Consider the following 18257-nt stretch of genomic DNA (forward strand, 5'->3'; position numbering starts at 1 on the left):
CAAACAAGGTGTACCAACTTCAGTAAGAAACAGTTCAAATATGCAGGCACTATAAGCCTTTAACCAGAAATTCTCAGCTCAGAAGGGCAGAGTCCAGCCTCTCCTCCCACAAGAGTGCAGACCACGAGCCTTCTTAATGTAAAATAACTGGCCTGAAGCCCAAGTGCTTAAACCAGAACTAATACACTTTTAGAATAACAGACGCTGAGCCCTCAATCAGCAGTTCCCAACTCAGAAGGATGTAAGCTACATGTCCTGCCACCACAGTGCAGGCCACAAACCTTCCTAATGAAAAACAACTGGTCTGAAGCCCAAGTGCTTAATCCAAAAGACTTAGAATGATAGCTACACTTTAATCAAGTTACTACCAAGCAGTAATAAATACAATTGAATACTTTAAAGAATGCCTGGATTAGTGCTCAAGTTATACAAACAAAGCTAGATTCAGCAGGCCTGGATCTAGTCTATGCTACAGCAAACAAGGTGTACCAATTTCAGTAAGAAGCAGTTCAAATATGCAGGCACTATAAGCCTTTAACCAGAAATTCCCAGCTCAGAAGGGCAGAGTCCAGCCTTTCCTCCCACAAGAGTGCAGACCACGAACCCTCTTAATGTAAAATAACTGGCCTGAAGCCCAAGTGCTTAAACCAGAATTAATACACTTTTAGAATAACAGACACTGAGCCCTCAATCAGCAGTTCCCAACTTAGTAGGATGTAAGCTACCTGTTCTGCCACTACAGTGCAGACCACAAACCTTCTTAATGTAAAACAACTGGTCTGAAGCCCAGGTGCTTAAACTAAAAGGCTTAGAATGAGTTACACCAAGCAGTAATAAATACAATTGAGTACTTTTAAGATGATGCAAAAGCAAAATAAAGTAGGAAGAAACACAAATATAGTAAAAGCAGATGCATTTTTTTTTTGAGTGAGCAAATGAGATGGGCCCAGGAGTTACAGGACAGAAACAAGTGCAAATGCAGGCCTTCAAATCAGAAAGTTGAGAGAGATGGAAGACCGCCCAAACGGCCAATAACTACAAATTCTGGGCCAGAACCACTCCTTATGTGGTAGACAGGTTACCTACCTGTAAATAGTACCGAATAGCTTACTTTGGTTATTGAAGGAATATATGGCAACAGCGAAACACAAAAACATACATTCTAAATACATTATCAATACCCTAAAGACTTTTATGCAGTTTGTAAACAAAAATATGGATATAAAAGCATGGTCTTTTTTCATATTCCCAGTAGCATATACACAAAATATTATTATAACTCAGGACTCAGTAGCAGTTAAAACACTTAGAAAGGTCTAATTTACTGGCATCAGTTGATAAACACTAATAAAGTACTAATGCTGGAGCAAATTATAAGTGAGTTCAACCTTAAAAATAATATGTGGTTAACACTGCAGAGATTAAGACAGTTTTAAACCAACAGGCAATAATGCAGAAGTCTGCTAGGGGAAAAGGTTTCTAAGTTCATAGAGCAGTTAATAACGCTGATGGAATTTCCCACAAATGGGAAAGGAATTTTATCAATATTGTACAAATTACTTAAAGAAACAAGAGTTCATAATAAACAAAATATATGGAAATACTAAGAAACAGTGAATGGTAAAAATGCCAGATGATAAAGATAAAAAAAAACTAATTCTTACATCTCCAAAACTAACATTTTTATCTATGCTGGCAACTTTTCACATGGCAATTTATACATAGAACATACTTAACACCACACAAATTAGAACTAATATATAATAAAGAAAATAGATGTTGGAGATGTAAATCACAATCAATAGCCAATTGGCAACACATTTTCTAAGAATGCCATTTACTTAAACAACATTGGGAAAGTATTAACTACTTGTTATAGGCACTTTTCACTGATAATTTTCAACATACAAAATCTCTAGTTTTGTTAAATACACCTGTGCCTTCTTGACAAAAATATGTAATTTTGTGGACTCTCCTTGGTATTGCAAGGAAAAATATTACACAGAACTGGAAAGTTGCAACTCCTGCCAGTTTTAAACATTTTGAGAACATGGTTTTATCAGTCTAACAGTTGGAACTGAAAACAATCAGGGGAAGAAAAGATGGACCTGCTTCCTTAAGCATTGCATGGCAGAATGTAAGTCAAGTGCTGGAAACAGAAGGCCATAATAACTTATAATCTAATTCAAAGACACATCCAAGAAATCAAAGTGTTTTTTTTCAAGTATAGACATCCTATGTAAATAGTTGGTTTTGTAATGTTTGTTTTTGGAATTGTTTCTTCACTTTAAGCTTTGACTATGTAATTATTTCTTTGATATACACACTGTATATATGTTTATGTTTGTGAAAAATCTAAAAAATATTCAGTAACAAAAGAGTACATTGATACCTAGTTGTTCTAATTTATTGATCAGTGTTCTGTGTATGACCCTGTCAAATGCTGAACTTAAATCTATATAAATTACATCACAGCACAATTTTTCATTCATAGCAGTCATTATATTGTTATAGAACATCATGTTACAGGTGGTGATAGATCTATTTTCAACATTTGCATGCTGATATATGGTTTCAAGTCCCAACCTATCCAATTCTGACAATAATTTATCCAGTATCACATTCTTCATTATTTTTCAACAATATGAAAGTAGACTTAAGGGTTTATATGACTCTGGGTTTTTCATACTCCCCTTTCCCTTAAAGACAGGTTTAATAAGTGTATGTCTCCAATCTTGAGGAATCTCCCAATATTTATATGACCTAGTAATAATAAATATTAATGTTACTGTAAGTTCTTGCTGAAGTGTTCTCAGGTCATTATTACTAATTCCATTTCCTCCCTGTGCTTTGGTTGGATCCAATTTCCACAGTTCTTTTTCAATATAATCTAATTTGATTCCAGTATCTGAGGTTACCTGGATGTCACTAGGGCAACTTATCACCCCCTTTGTGTTTTTGCATAACATTTTGTAAGCATATCTATAATCTGTTGTGTCTGAGAATAAATTTTAGAATCTGCATGCAGTTTATACATTTGAATGTCATTACTCCTTTCACATCTTAAGTATCTATAAAAAGGTTTCCTATGATGCTCAATATCTTTATATAAATTTTCTTCAAAATTTTCTTGATCTTGTCTCACACTATACTTAATTTGTTTGTCCAGCTTGTGTATTTCAGTTTTCAAAGTTGTAGTTTGACCTCTCTTCCATTTCTTATTCACCTTTAGGTATCTTTTTATTAAGGAAGTATATCCCCCTGACATTGTATGTCTAGATACTGATGTTAAATATTTTCTTTTTTGCACTCAAACAATTTCTCTTTCGAAACTTTTCACATTCCATCTGCATTTTTTCAACTGAACCCACTACTTTACTTTGTTTTACATACTGACTGTTTTGCTTTCATATAATATTATATGTTCCAGGGTTGTCTTTATTGTCACAGTTACACAGTCTATAGTATTGGGGTTATCACTGAACATGTAATAATCACAGGTCTCATAACTATCTTTATTCTCTACCATAACATCTCCACCTGATTTTTTGTTAGAATGTATGTTACAGTAAAAACATTTATATCCTGACAGAATGGGCTTCCAGTCATTGTTCTTTAACCATGTTTCACAAACAATAACATCAATCTTGTGGAAACGTAGCAAACTTTCCAATAAAAAAAACTTTATTATCAATGCTTCTAGCATTACCAATCATCAGAGATGCATCAAATGTTGTTATCTGTGAACTGTTACATTTTCAACCTGGCAAAAGTCCTGCCTAGTGTTTGTCAAATATTGCAAAATATCTGCTTCAAAAATTCTCTTCCCTGATCTTGATAAATGCACACCATCCTGTCTGAACAAAAGTGTGCCAAAAACTAGGCTTGGATGCTTAAAATGGGACATTTTTTCCATGTAGGTACTTACCCAAAAAATATTTTCAGTCACAGTGACTTGGCTACCCTTTTTGTATGAGATTTGTGGAAAAATATGTCCAAACTACAGTACAAGTTATACTATTTAAGAGGGCTATAAGTTGAAGTTCCCTACTAACAGTCGAAAAGTCCTTGTGGATGAGATAATCTGTACCAACATGAATAAAAACAGATCCATACTTCCTTACATTAAGGTATTTCAAGGTTTGTCTCACATCTTCTATTTTTGCTCCTGGCAAGCATAACACCATTCAATGTTAATTATTTTCTCTGCAAATATAAGTATCAGTTCCTCTGATAACTGAATCTCCAACTACAAGAATATCTTTTCTGACCAGATCTGAAAAATCTTCAACTTCTAATACAGTAATATCTGCTCTATAAATTGTTACAAAGGAATGATCTTCATCACCATTAGTTTTATTACTACCAATGTTTTCATTGCATATTACATTTGCAAGCATACAGTTCTCATCCAGCTGGCTTTGCACATCCACAGCTTGACCCATGTAGTCAACATCTGTCTTTCTCATCTTTTTTCTGACAGTAATGTTCTTCAATCCTTCCACGTTCAGTTTTGACTTCTTCTTTTAACCTGCCCCCTTGCCTCTTTTTCCACGTTCTTTTTTGGAAAAAGGATGCCTTTTTCTGTAGACTGAAGGTTTCTGACAGAAAAATGTTATAATTTGCTGTAATCTGTGTGTCACATAACAGAGCAGTATCCTTTTTACTACGTATTCTCTTTATTTTACATTTATCCGTTTCTTTTTCTTCCTTATTTGTTGTGAACTTCTTCCTTTCTTTCCTTTTTTGTTTCCTTCTAGACACTCTGAATCCTCAGATTGCTGAATACTTGCAATTGCATCCAGAATTCCAAAGTTGTCAGGGGCATCATCTTGTTTCATAGGGGTTGAATGATCTTTACAGGCAATAGACACATCATTTCCTAAATGTGTTCTATTTGCTCTTTGCCTAACATTATTTATCTCACCAGTGCAGTCATTAAGGTATGTAACACCGGTTCTCCAAGGCATGCCAATTGCAGAAGTGCAATCATCATTAATACGTCTAAATTTACTTCTAATAATGGTAAGCAAATTGTCCAGCTTTTGACATGAGGAATACAGATCACCAGTGTTATCAGGTGTTACATTTAAATATTCATAGCATTTATTACACTGTACAAGATACTTGTGCTTTAGCAAATCATTAATGGCATACTCTTTTAAGAAATCCATATTCAGCTTCAAACAAATAAAAAAATTATAAAAGAAAAGAATAATAAAAATTAGTAACCACAGAATTCAAAGATGACAAATCAATTTCTATGAGAAAAATCACACAAGCAATATATAACTAAATAATAAAGTAAGTATGGTAAAGTTGTTGGTCTGATCGTACAAATGCTGAAGGTCAGCCAAAAGCTATAATTCCTTTATGCCACGCAGTATCTTCTGCTCACTATTGCTCACAGTCACACTTCTTTTTAACAGTAAAGATCAGAAAAATCACAAACCAAGTTAGGATTATTTAGATAAGCTCTGGATTGGATTGTCCACTCTGCAATGTGTGTGAATTTATAGCTAACTAGGCCTCTTGGGATGGCTAGAGCTTGCCTGTCTAAAACATATCCCTTTTTAACAACCAACAGTGAAAATTAAAAATAAAGCAACATAATATAAATCAAAGTAACTCTTTTGTCTACAAGCTGTCCCTTCCTTCCTACAAACAATGAAAAACATTGGTAAAAATTAAAATATAAATTCAAATAAAACTTATCGTACCAGTCAGCTCCACAGTAAATCACAAACCAAGATAAGATTGTTTTGATAAACTCTGTGATGGATACTAGAACTTTGTTGTTGGACTATGGACTCAGTTAGTAGTATGGGGCTATACTATTCCTTTAAGAGCTAGACAGTTTTCAGGGGAGTGTATTAGTTTATGGTAAGCTGAGACTAGTAGACAATATTTAGTGTTGTCTGAATGTGTTTATGTTAAGCGTGAGTGAGGATGTTTTGTGTAGTGGCATTGTTACAGAAAGGGTTTCTGTTATATAACATATAAGATTGAGCTTGGGAGCAGTGGCAATGTTAGGGTTAGTGCGCACCTGGAAGGTGTGTTCATTGTGGTTAATGCTCAGTTTCTTATATGAATTATGGATAATGCACTTATGCTTTTTGTAATTATTTTTTTCCTGACTTCTGGTCTAGGTTATCAGGGGAAAGTGTCCTCATACAAGCTTATATAGCAGGTCATCAAACAAAATAAATTAATAAGTAAGGAAATAAATAGATAAAAAGTAGTGATCCATATGGTGCAACATAAATATAAGTGAGGATAAGAGCACAGTGACTCTAGCTGCTATAAGGACCATCTAACTCTTCTGAGAGAAAGGGAGTGATGTTCTCTTTGGCTGGGGAAGGGCATACATTTACAGATTTCATTTTGAAGGGTTTAAGTACTGTAAGCTGAAATTAAGAATGATGGTGCTGCGGTAGCGTTGTCGCCTCACAGTTAGACGTTGCCCATTAGATGCTCAGTTAGAGCGTCTTCTGTGTGGCGACATGCGTGAATGGGCGTTCCTTCATTTAAGGTTGTGCGTTAGGCTCGGCAAGCCAGCACGTCAAAAAAAAAATCTACTGCCAATCATTAGTGGACCGGAGTTCCGCTGTGGTGACCCCTAACCGGGAAAAGCTGAAAGAAAGAAACTAGCGCTATGTATTCAAATTTAGAAAAATAAGGAAATATTTTCCCAGGCAAGTGAACAATGGCTTGGGTATCTGAATAAAACCTAAAGGTCAGATCTTTAATGCCAATTGGCATAACTCATCAAAGGTTTGGAAGGAGGGGTGAAGCTAAGTGCTTATCTGCATGGTCAATTTTATGTTAGTAGTATGCGTTTACTTTTAGAGGAGATAGATAGATAGATAGATAGATAGATAGATAGATAGATAGATAGATAGATAGATAGATAGATAGATAGATAGATAGATATTTTTTAAGTAAAAAGGAGGGCGTTGGGAAAAAAATGCTTTAGACCATTAGTAAAAGCAGGCAGAGCAGCAGGAAATGTACACATTTTTAGAATTTTTGGTTGAGAATCCTTCTGCTGCTTTAATCTGTTTCCAAATCACTTATGGCAGCACAAAAGTTATTTTCCTTGTTTCTAAGCTAAGAAACTTTATTAGATGCATAAGTTAATTTGAGATCTGCAATTTGTCTTTCTTTCTTTCTTTCTTTCTTTATTTTTTATTAGTGTTTTTGTTGACTGAATTAGTTATACTAGGCCAATGGTGTCAGGGGAGAAACAATGGGGTATTAATACTGATATGTGAAATTTGGCCAGGGCTCTGGACACATTCCCCTACTCTTTTTTGACTGGGGGAGCTGCTGTTTCCTGTTGAAGAGTGGAAGGGAATGCATGCTTTCTTAGCATATTGGAAGCATGTAATGTGCATGCCATATCTCAGTCCTGGAACATGCCTGCTAACAGCATTATTTAAGAGCCTGAAGTACCAGTTCTTACCAATTGTTGTTTGGACTGACATTGAAAACGATGTTATATGTGAAAGAACTGAATCATGGCATAATATTGCCTAGGTCAAAGGTAGTAGAAAATGTTTAGATACTTCAAAAATGAGGGGTAATCCATTAGAGGTGTTGTCTATGGCTGAGATGACTGATAGCGATGCTGATAAGCATGTTAAGGTTTCTAGCATGGCATCAAATGAGAATCAAGAAGTATCTGTGAAATCTTATGTAGCTGCTGCTGATAATGATGATATAATTGCCAAGAGAGTATGGAGAGATGTGCAGCATTTTACTATCAGAAGGTGAATGCTGGTTTTCAGAAAAATCTAGAAGGACATTGCTGTAAACAGGCATGATGTCTGGAGTAAGCTAATTGATCCACTAAATTATAAAGCAGCTGACATTTAGGGAATGGCTATTTTTCTAAAGTAACTTTTGAGACTTGTGCTTCGCTGGAAAAATCATGCACTTTATTAAACAAAAAAAACTTGATTCTGTAGAATGAATATATACTTCCCAGTATGATTATGCTGTAAAACTGAGTTTTGCAATTTCACACAGATGGAGCTCTTGAGACTGAGTTGAAGATCTATTTCAGTGGAATTTGTAGTCATATACATTAAATTAAAAGAATGATGATGACAATTTATTGTCTAGGGGATTGAGAATTGCATGTTTCTTTGAAAGTTGAGGGTAATAATGGGGTGCATTTACAATATACAGTTATTATAAATTAAAAAAATGTAAAAGATAACAACCAGCCTAAAATGTGATATTATTTAGCAAGGAAACACATTTAATTAGCAAATGAGCAAAAAATAAATAAATAAATAAATAAATAAATAAATAAATAAAACAATGTGGGTAAAATTATAGATAGAAATACTTTAAATGTGGAATAGATGCCCATCTATGGTTTGATTCTATGAAGTATGGATAAGAGGATGAAATTATAGATGGTAATATGGCTGAACATTAAAAAAAAGTTAATATTAATGTATGTAATTAGCAATTTGGACAAATTTATGCAACTTTTAATGATGTAAATATTGAAGATGTGCTTGATGTCAATGACAAAGAGTAGGGGAGGATTCAGAAGAAGAATTTGAATCAGACCTGGTAGTACAAGATGTAGCTAGTAGGAAAAATAGAAACTGAGAATAGATCTTCTTGTTTTCAGAAAGTAGGGGATACTTCTGAGGAGAACACTGAATTGTACTCAGAGAATAGTGTTAGGCACAGGAAAAGAAAACTAAAAATAGAAGAGAAAAGTACACACAATGGAAAGGAATCATTTCCTCACTTTCTCTTAAAGAAAACAGTTTTAAACTGTGATAAGAAGACTTGTTATTCTGGAATGTCACAAAATAATGAAGACTGAAATTATATGCCTATTAGGTTTTATGTTTTTGAATGAAGTAAAAAAGGTTCAGTTTAATAAACTATGGGATAATGATATGGTATGGTGCATAGGTAGAGTTATATGTTCTGGAGTAGACTAACTGACTAATTGTAGTGAAGTAAATATTTTGGATGTGACAGTGGAAAATACAAAACAAATGTTAATTTTTTGCAGCATTATCAAAGAGTAGGTACAGAGATTTCTAATTATATATGCATATACTGATGTTAAATAAGAAGGTGGCTATTTGAGGATATGAAAAATATCTCTGAGTAAACTTAGATATTTTTTATTAGGGCACTTTAACTCTCATGTGAGGAAAGAGAAAAAGGAAGTTTACATTGATGACTATATTATTGCAATATTTTTGATTAAAAGTGGGGATGGCATGCATGTATACTTATCAGAAAGATATTCTGCAATTTAAAAATAATTTGAAACAGGAATCTAGGTGTGTACGATCTGGTTTCACAAAAATACTGTATTCTCTTTGCAAGTCTACAAGTGCAGCCATATTAAAGCAGGCCTTCACAGTATGCGTACAGTTGCAGGGAATGCACTTTCAATCAATAAAAATAACCTTCAGTCAAGCATACTGATAAGAATAGAATGTGCAGTACATTGAGAGCAAACAGATCTTACAAGGCTTGGAAACCAGGGTTAAAAAGGTGTGTAGATTATTAGGTGTGTAGATTATTAGGAAATACTTCAGATACAGTAAGTTACATTAGTTAATTTGAACTGATATGCAGAAAGTCATTGCAGTACAGACACTTGAATATAAGTGCAGAAGTCAGGTCAAATATCCACCATTACAGAATATTAATGAAATTATTCAGGAGGATCAGAAGATGCATGTAGAAACTTTGGAGATAATTATCATAATTATCAGCACCGTTATTGGAGGCAGTATGGAATTTATGCATAGTATAATGAATGCAGAAGCTATGAACATTAAGGTTTGATTTGGATATTGTTGGCATCTACCTCCATTGCACGCAATAAAGCATTCTTAACCAAACTACAGTGTGTGCAGACTTTATTCTGAAAGTACAAGAAGATTTGGCCCATAAATGAGAGACTGGCACCTGATCAGTACATGTTTGGGTAATTAAGAGATAAAGACATTCATTCCAGTCTCATTCCAGTTTCTTCCAGTAATTTCTAGTTCATTACAGTATACTACAATTATATCAATTCTTACAAGGTATAAACTTGTATTTTATTATATTAGGGTTCTTTCACTGTGATGTGAGGAAAGGAAAAAGAAAAATTTTAGTGATGCACTATTTTGTAAAATATTATCGCAATATTTTCAATTGAAAGTGGAGATTTTTTATAGGTTCATAGGTTCAAGGGTTGGTACTAGGCTCTTGGCCCTAGGGCCTATACAAGCCTAGCCATAACAATTCCCTGGCTATTTCTTCCCACACTATTTACTTCCCTGCACCCCTGTCTAGCAGGGTGACTGACGTGATCCTCGGGGTGAATTTCCTTTCTCCCATCCAATCATCAAGGTTCCTTTTGAAGAGGGCCAAAGAGGCGCTCTGCTTGATATGTATGGGCAGTCTATTCCAGAGTCTGCGGAATCTCTTGGTCAGGAACCTATCCTTCCAGCATGTTTTGTTTATTGTGATAACAAGGTTTAGATCCCTGGAGTGTGTGGCACTGAGGGATTCAGATTTCTTTAAGTGTAGCATGTCCAACAGCTCTGGGTTTGACATGGCCTTGTATGTTAAGCAGAGATCACCTCGGAGTAGACGATATGCAACAGAGTATAGCTGGAGTTTTTTAAGGTGGTCAGCATTGGGCATCTGCTTTAGGCCTGTGATTCTTTTAGTGAGGTATTTCTGCGGCCTTTCCAGTTGTCGCAGATGTCTTGAGAGGTACATACCAAAAGGGGCATTGTATTCTATAAAGGGTCTAATGAGGGATGAGTACAGTGGGACAATGACCTCTTTTTTTCTGGTTGAAAAGCCCTTAGTGATGAGGTGTGCCACATAGAAGGATTTCCTGACTGTTGTGGCAATGTGGTTATTGCAGGTGAGACCACTGTCCACCTGTGTCCCTAAGTCTCTTATCACACTTTCGATGTTTAGTGTACTGCCACCTATGTGGTAATTCACGGGTACATGTTTTTTCCCAAAGGGGATAACTATACATTTCTTGGCATTGAGCTTGAGCCAATGGCTCTGGCACCAAGCATCTGTTTCTGTAAGGCCCTTTTGTAGAGTATCGACATCATTTGGGGATTCAATAATGGCTCCCAGTTTGCAGTCATCTGCGAAATTTGTCAGCCAGGTGAGGTCCAGATAGGCTGTGTAGACTGTCTTACCCTCGTCCATGGCTCTGGAGACTAATTCAAAGAAGTCAGTCGGGTTCAGGAGACAAGATCGGCCCTTCACGAACCCAAACTGGGTGGGGTCCAATGCTTTGATGCTTTAAAGAAACTGATAGTGGATCTAAATTACCTGTTTTTTATATCAAACTGCAGGTGGGTAGTTCTTGGAGATGAGAAGGGCATTATTACAAATGGGAAAGGTTTGAGTAAGTTAACTGTGTTTTATATAGGTTTAAAGGTAATACCTGGTAAGACATAGAGACTAAACAGAGAACATAAAGGAATGAGGCAGATTTATGAAACATAAGTGAGTTGTGGTAAGTATAAGAAGGTATACATGGAGTTTGGAAATTAATGGCATAGTAGTGGTAACATTAGAAAAAATGTAGATTTGGACTTTTGAAAAAGAATTAGACATTTATAAGAAGAACAGAATTAAAATACTTATCAGCAATTACCAAAATGTCCACACCATAAAATACCAAAACAATCTAGCAATGAAAACTATAATATCCTCCAAATACATGGGATCTAACTGGATCCAACTTTGAATTTTCAAATGCACATTGAAAAAGAAACAGACCTAACATTAACCACCCAGTATTCTTGTCTTGTAAGAATCTTCTTCTTCCCTTCTGCCCAAGATGACATAGGTAAGAGAATCCTCTTTACGCAATTAAGGCTGGACTACCATTAGTAGCTTCTGTTACCAACAGTTTAGTTTCATTCCTATAAATCTCCAAAAAATATACTAATTTACCATTAACTTCCCTGTTACACAATCAAAAAAAAAAAAAAGCTAAGTCGCTTCCAGTTAAACAGAACCAACATCCTAAGTATACTTATCTTTATTCTTCTTCATCAAGATATCCTCACACCTGTTGCTGCGAAACTCATTACTACCAACTCCAGTTACAATCTCAAGGCACACTCCCACTAATGACCTATCCTACAAACACCAGATACCAGACTACAATGCATTTACTACAGCTTCTCACTCTTAGTTCCTAAACTCTATCAGTCTCTACCTAGCTACTTGAAAGATACTATTAATGCTAACGTCTGACCCTAACTTAGATTACATCTAAGAAAAGCAATTGCAAATGTTTCTTTCCTGGTCAAAATTTATGCAATTCAGCATAATCTGGCCTCACATTAATATTTCTGATTCAACTTTTCATACATTGCTCATTCTACTTCTGAATCTTCTAAAACCTTGTATATACTGGAAATAGACACTAGCTGCACTTACCTATTTTTGCAATTATTATAGGTCATTGCTAGTAGTGTAACTAATTGTACTGTAATGCTATCTTTGTATCTTCTCGTTTCACTGACATTATTGTTTATTGTTTACTACAGCATCATCCTATTATTGTACCCATCTGAGTTGGGCCACAAAAAGGTCAACTATAGTCACTACTGCACACCTGTTAACAAACATATACAAACAAACAAATAAATAATGGATTAATGGATGTATGGAAGTACGGATGGATGGATATTGAGCAGACAAAATATTTGCCAAAAGGGTAAAAAGAAGACATGGCTTCCTTTTTAAGTAAAAGTATGAAACACAATGAAGTGATAATGCTGAAAACTAAATACAAAGTAGGAACTATAATATAGAAACAAGAGGAAATTAATTATTGCCTTCTCTACACATTGCTGAATAACATTTTTCATGCATCAGGTGTCCAAGACATAAAACATTGTGGAAAAGGACACACATCTCTGTTTTCCATAAGAAATCACTGCTGATGCAATTTCTTTCCTTTTTGTTTTTAAAGAAATTTTTATTAATTTAACATATCTGTAATATGGGCAGCCGCGGTGGTGCAGCGGTTAGTATTGCCTCACAGCAGGAGGTTCTCTGGTTCGATCCTCAGCTGGGGTGTCTTCTGTGCGGAGTCTGCATGTTCTCTCTGTGGTTGCGTGGGTTTCCTCCGGGTGCTCCGGTTTCCTCCCACATCCCAAAGATATGCTGTAGGTGGATTGGACACTCTAAATTGACCCTAGATGTGAGTGTGTGTCTGTGTGTGCCTTATGTGGAAGGTTGGGAGCTGGGCTGGCAATTCGACACCATAAAACTCCACTGCCAATCATGAGCGGACAGGTGATCCGCTGTGGCGACCCCTAACCGGGAAAAGTCGAAAGAAGAAGAAGAAGAACATATCTGTAATATATACACAGAAAAGAAGAAAGTCAACATCACATACTATTATGCAAGGTTAGGAATACATTGAATCATCAAGATAATCTTATACAGTTAACACATTAAAAGTCTTGGCATGTCAGTAGCAACATTCATCCCTGGTTTGGCAACTATGTCTCTAATGGACACAAGAAAGCTGTAAATGTTTCATCTCCCAGGCCCCTACTTTAAATGTTTTATGTCAAACCCCCCTGCTTACAATTATCAAGGGTATCAGAACTTGTCAGAGATTTTGGATGCATGGCTAGGCTTAAAAAGGCCCTTGTGGTCGTTAGCCTAGTAAATACCTATGAACCTATGAACCATTTCAAGGCTATCTCAACAGCTAAAATTCTTAGTATGATTTATAGATCTTATTCTAATCACTTACTTTTTCAGTTTTACATAGTATTGCTGTTAAATTTAAAAATTCTTTGACTGTAGGAACTGAATTCAAATTTAATGTTTTTTGTGATAACTTTTCTAGCTACTGCCAGGAGAGACTCCAGAACATTTTTTTATTGTTCATCTTTTACAGATAAAGAAATTGGAACATTCATTGTATTATTGATCTAGTTAAACAAAACATATCAGACATAACCCCTTAGAAAACATACTTATCTCTTCACAATATACATTTAATTTTTCACAATTCACAAACGTCTGCCCAATCAGATTTTATGTCTTTACTACATCTCCAACAGACTGAAGAAGTCATTTTAATAAATTTGGAGATTTTATTGGGAATAACAAACATGTTTGTATATATTTCCACATAAAACTATTCAGTATAAACTTGAAGAGGTTTGATTAACTGATTTAAGTAACAAAGTTGTATTCTTATCATCTATTGAATCACTCAGTCCACTAGTATCTACAAAGTTCCAGAATTTTGCATCAAATTATTATTATTTATGATTAACTTATATAACTTGGACAAGCTGCCTTTGTAGCTCAATTTACATTTGATGATAACATTCATATATTCATATAATGGGAATAGTGTTCGGTTCCGCCTTTCTCATTATCTACAAATTCACTTAATTTCTTACTGATGGATAATATTAACTGCTTAACAGATTCATCCATCTTATAATCTTTCATTAAATATTCTGGTGACTTAACTTTTCCTTTTTCAAAGAAATCAGACCATAATACTAACCCATTCCTTTTTAGTAAATTCATTTTAACATTGTTCTGAGTTTTCTTACATATAGAGGTGTGTGCAATGGGAAAGCACAAAAAATCAATTTTTATATTAATGGAGTTTTAAAAACATATTTCTTAACTGTTTTAAGAATTTATTTTGTATACCTAGAATCTAAAGATTTAAATGAATTTCCTTTTAAGGCAAATTTTATTAACCAGATGAAAGGACTGTTACATATTTCTAATTTATCATATTTGATAAGCTTATAAGAATTTACTAAAATCTGCTCCTGAATAGCTTTCCATTGATTTATGTAAGTTGAGTCGATCCAGGATATATTAGAGTTAAATATAATGGAACTGCAAAAGGAAGGCACAGTCTTCCAGCCAAAAAGTATATTCTTTTTTCACACATTCTAGTGCCTCAGCTGTTAAGCCTTCATGGAGTACAAATACAATGCAAATTCCCTCACCTCATATATACTCACTCAATCAGTCAATTAAACAATTCTTTAAATCAAATAGTTACAGTTAAGTTCTGTGTTTAAACCCTTGGAAACCAGGGTATCAAATCTCAAAATAAAAAGTGCTTCTTTATTCAACAATTTTTCTTTTACTACTTTTATATTAGAGTTAAAATTTGCAGTAACAGATTAAGATTCTACATTTGGGACGGTAATACCATCATACTTCCATAATCTTGTATGATTTCCAGAAGCAATTTGTGTTTTTTAGGATACCATAAGAATAAATTTCCCTTTTTCCATTCTCTTTAAAAGTTTTTTGTCAGGTATTAGCTATTGGATACAATATGTATATAATCGCATGTAGAGAACTAAACTGGTAATGACAATGACAGTACAGGTCCAAAAATGTCCGATTTATTAAGCACTTTTCATCAGTTGTTTTACAAAACTTCATCAGATAAAAACTTCAGACTTCACCCAGCATTTAAATACATAACCTAGTAATTAATTAACTGAATAATTAAAATCAATCAACACTAAAACACTATGTCAATTCTTGTCCACTCCACTAAAACCATATTAAATAAAAAACTAATTTCAACTTCAAACATATATATATATATATATATATATATATCTATCTATCTATCTATATATATATATATATATATATATATATATATATATATAAATAAACATATTTGCAATAAATATGCGTGTGTGTGTGTGTGTATATATATATATATATATATATATATATATATATATATATAAAATGTAAACCCATTCTTAACTTAGTACCTATTCAAACTTAAAATTTTCAAAAAAGGCGTAATGGAACACATATCATTCAACCCCGGGTAATTAAATACGTCCAGTGTAAGCTGCCACATTAGTTCAAGGCATTCCAATTTCAAATTAAAGGGTCCACCCCATAAATACTATATAATCTGGTCTATAACCCTGAATTTAAAAAAAATGCCCACTGTTCAATCCTATGTGTTTAGCGAAGGCGTTCTCTTCTTTCTTTTTATTAATACAGTACATGTGTTTGTATATCATTTAATGCAATTTACGCTTGGCTTTACCTATATAAAAACAAGGACACACTTGGCATTTGGTTAAGCAAGTAATCATCTTAGGATTACATGAAAATTCACCCCTAGTGTAAAAAATTATGTTGTTAACTGAATATTTTTCACCAATTTTGATATATCTGCAATACAAACAGGATTCACATCTAATCATACCGGGAATTTTGACTTCAATGTCAGTTCTCTCCACTAGAAACTTCAACATAACACCTTTCTTAGAAATAAAAGTAGGATAGAGTCCAATTCTGGATGCTCTACTGTCATCCTTTAACCAATGCCAGTTATTAGATCACTAGCATCCACAGAAAAAGGTGTAATAAAACTAAGCAAATATCCTTTTGCCAAATTGTTATTTCCAACATTCTCCAGTCCTGTGCTGGTACCCCCCAAAATGGGTAAATAGGTACCCACAAATCTTTTATTTCTAACCTCCTGTATTAGAGATTCCAGTAGTGAGTTTGGGTAACCCCTTGTCAAAAACATTTGTCTTAAATTCTCACATATTAAATCAAAATCTTCATTGAAAATAATGATTCTAGTAGCATGTACTAAATGCCCTTTAACTACAGAACGCTTTTGTTGGTATGGATGCAAGTTCAAAAAATGGCAGAAGGACTTGGAGTATGTTTCCTTTCTGTAAATTCTGAAAACATATCTATTATTTAGAAAATCCTTACTCAGTTCAATATCCAAATAAGTTATGGCCTTAGTATGGAAACTGGACGTAAATTTAATAAAGTCCATGGTACTGTTTTGATAAACCAATAACTGATTAGCAACAAATTTATTCCTATCCAAAATCATAAAGATATCATCCAAAAAATGTGTATAAAGCACAATACACTGACTAATTAGGGGGTTGCTAAAAATAAATTCATGTTCCCAATATGCCATTACTACATTTAAGAAACTTGCCCCACAATGGGAACCCATTGCTACACCCACTTTCTGGGAAAAAATGTCATTAAACATCAAATAATTATTTCATAAAATGATATTCCAATAATTTGGAAATCAGACTAATATCAGCTCCTAAAACAGCTTTGTGCTCCAAAAATAAAAGACAACCATTGAATATCAGTACCATGAGGAATACTTGTATAAAGGTCCTTTACATCAGTTGTTAAAAAGTTCTTATCTCCCTGAAAAGGGATTGAATTTATACTAGCTAGAAAGGACCAACAGTCCTTACATATTTGTTTCTCAGTACTCAAAACTTTCTTTAACTGGTTGTCAATAAACTTTGCACACGCATATGTAACAGAATTAGTCCCATCCACTACAGGTCTAAAAGGTGTATTGTTTACAGCCTTCTGAATCTTTGGTATTCCAAAGATCTTGGGTGTAATAGGACATGGCATACAAAGATAATTAAAAACATTACTGTCAATCCTAGATTCGATAAATAAATCATTGATATAACCCTTATTATGCTGTAGGGCTGTATTAACCTCATTCAAAGAAACTCTAATATAAGTATCAGTATTTAAAATTTTGTACATTCTATCATTGTACTTACACTTGTCCATAAACACCAAACCACCACCCTTATCAGGCTTCATAACCCTGATGTTACTTTTCCTTAATAAATCCAAAGCTTGTTTCTGTTCAATGGAAAGGTTATTTTCAACAATAGATTTGTGTTTATACCATATACGTATATCATTCTCACAAGGTCGTTCAAAAATGAAACCACAGGTAGTAAGGGGGGGGGGGGTTGTACATGCTAGGTACCCTAAATTTAGGCACCTTTTCTTGGTCATTGTGAAACATTAAAGCCAAATTAAGTTTTCTAGTAAAAAGCTTCAAGTCCACCAAAGTATGAGCTAAATTAAGTCTTCTGGTGGGTATAAAGGTAAGTCCATGAGCAAAAAGGCCAACTAACACAGGATCAATGTCAATAGAACTAAAATTGAAAATGTTGAAATCCCCCTCATTTTTTTTTTATCACCCTGCAATAGTCCGTAAACACATTTACCTCCTCCTCTTGTTGTTCTTCCGGATTTGTTTTTGTTGCATTTGATTCCAGACCATGTGTTGGGCTTGGATCAGCTGATAAACATGAAAGTTTTCATTATTACTTGGATTAGTTAAGTTGTCACTACTAACTGCATTGTTGGGACATTGGTTGTTAATACGT

This window comes from Protopterus annectens, chromosome 10.part0 (assembly GCF_019279795.1).
Source record: "Protopterus annectens isolate FY-2018-M chromosome 10.part0, PAN1.0, whole genome shotgun sequence".
Taxonomy (NCBI): Eukaryota; Metazoa; Chordata; order Ceratodontiformes; family Protopteridae; genus Protopterus; species Protopterus annectens.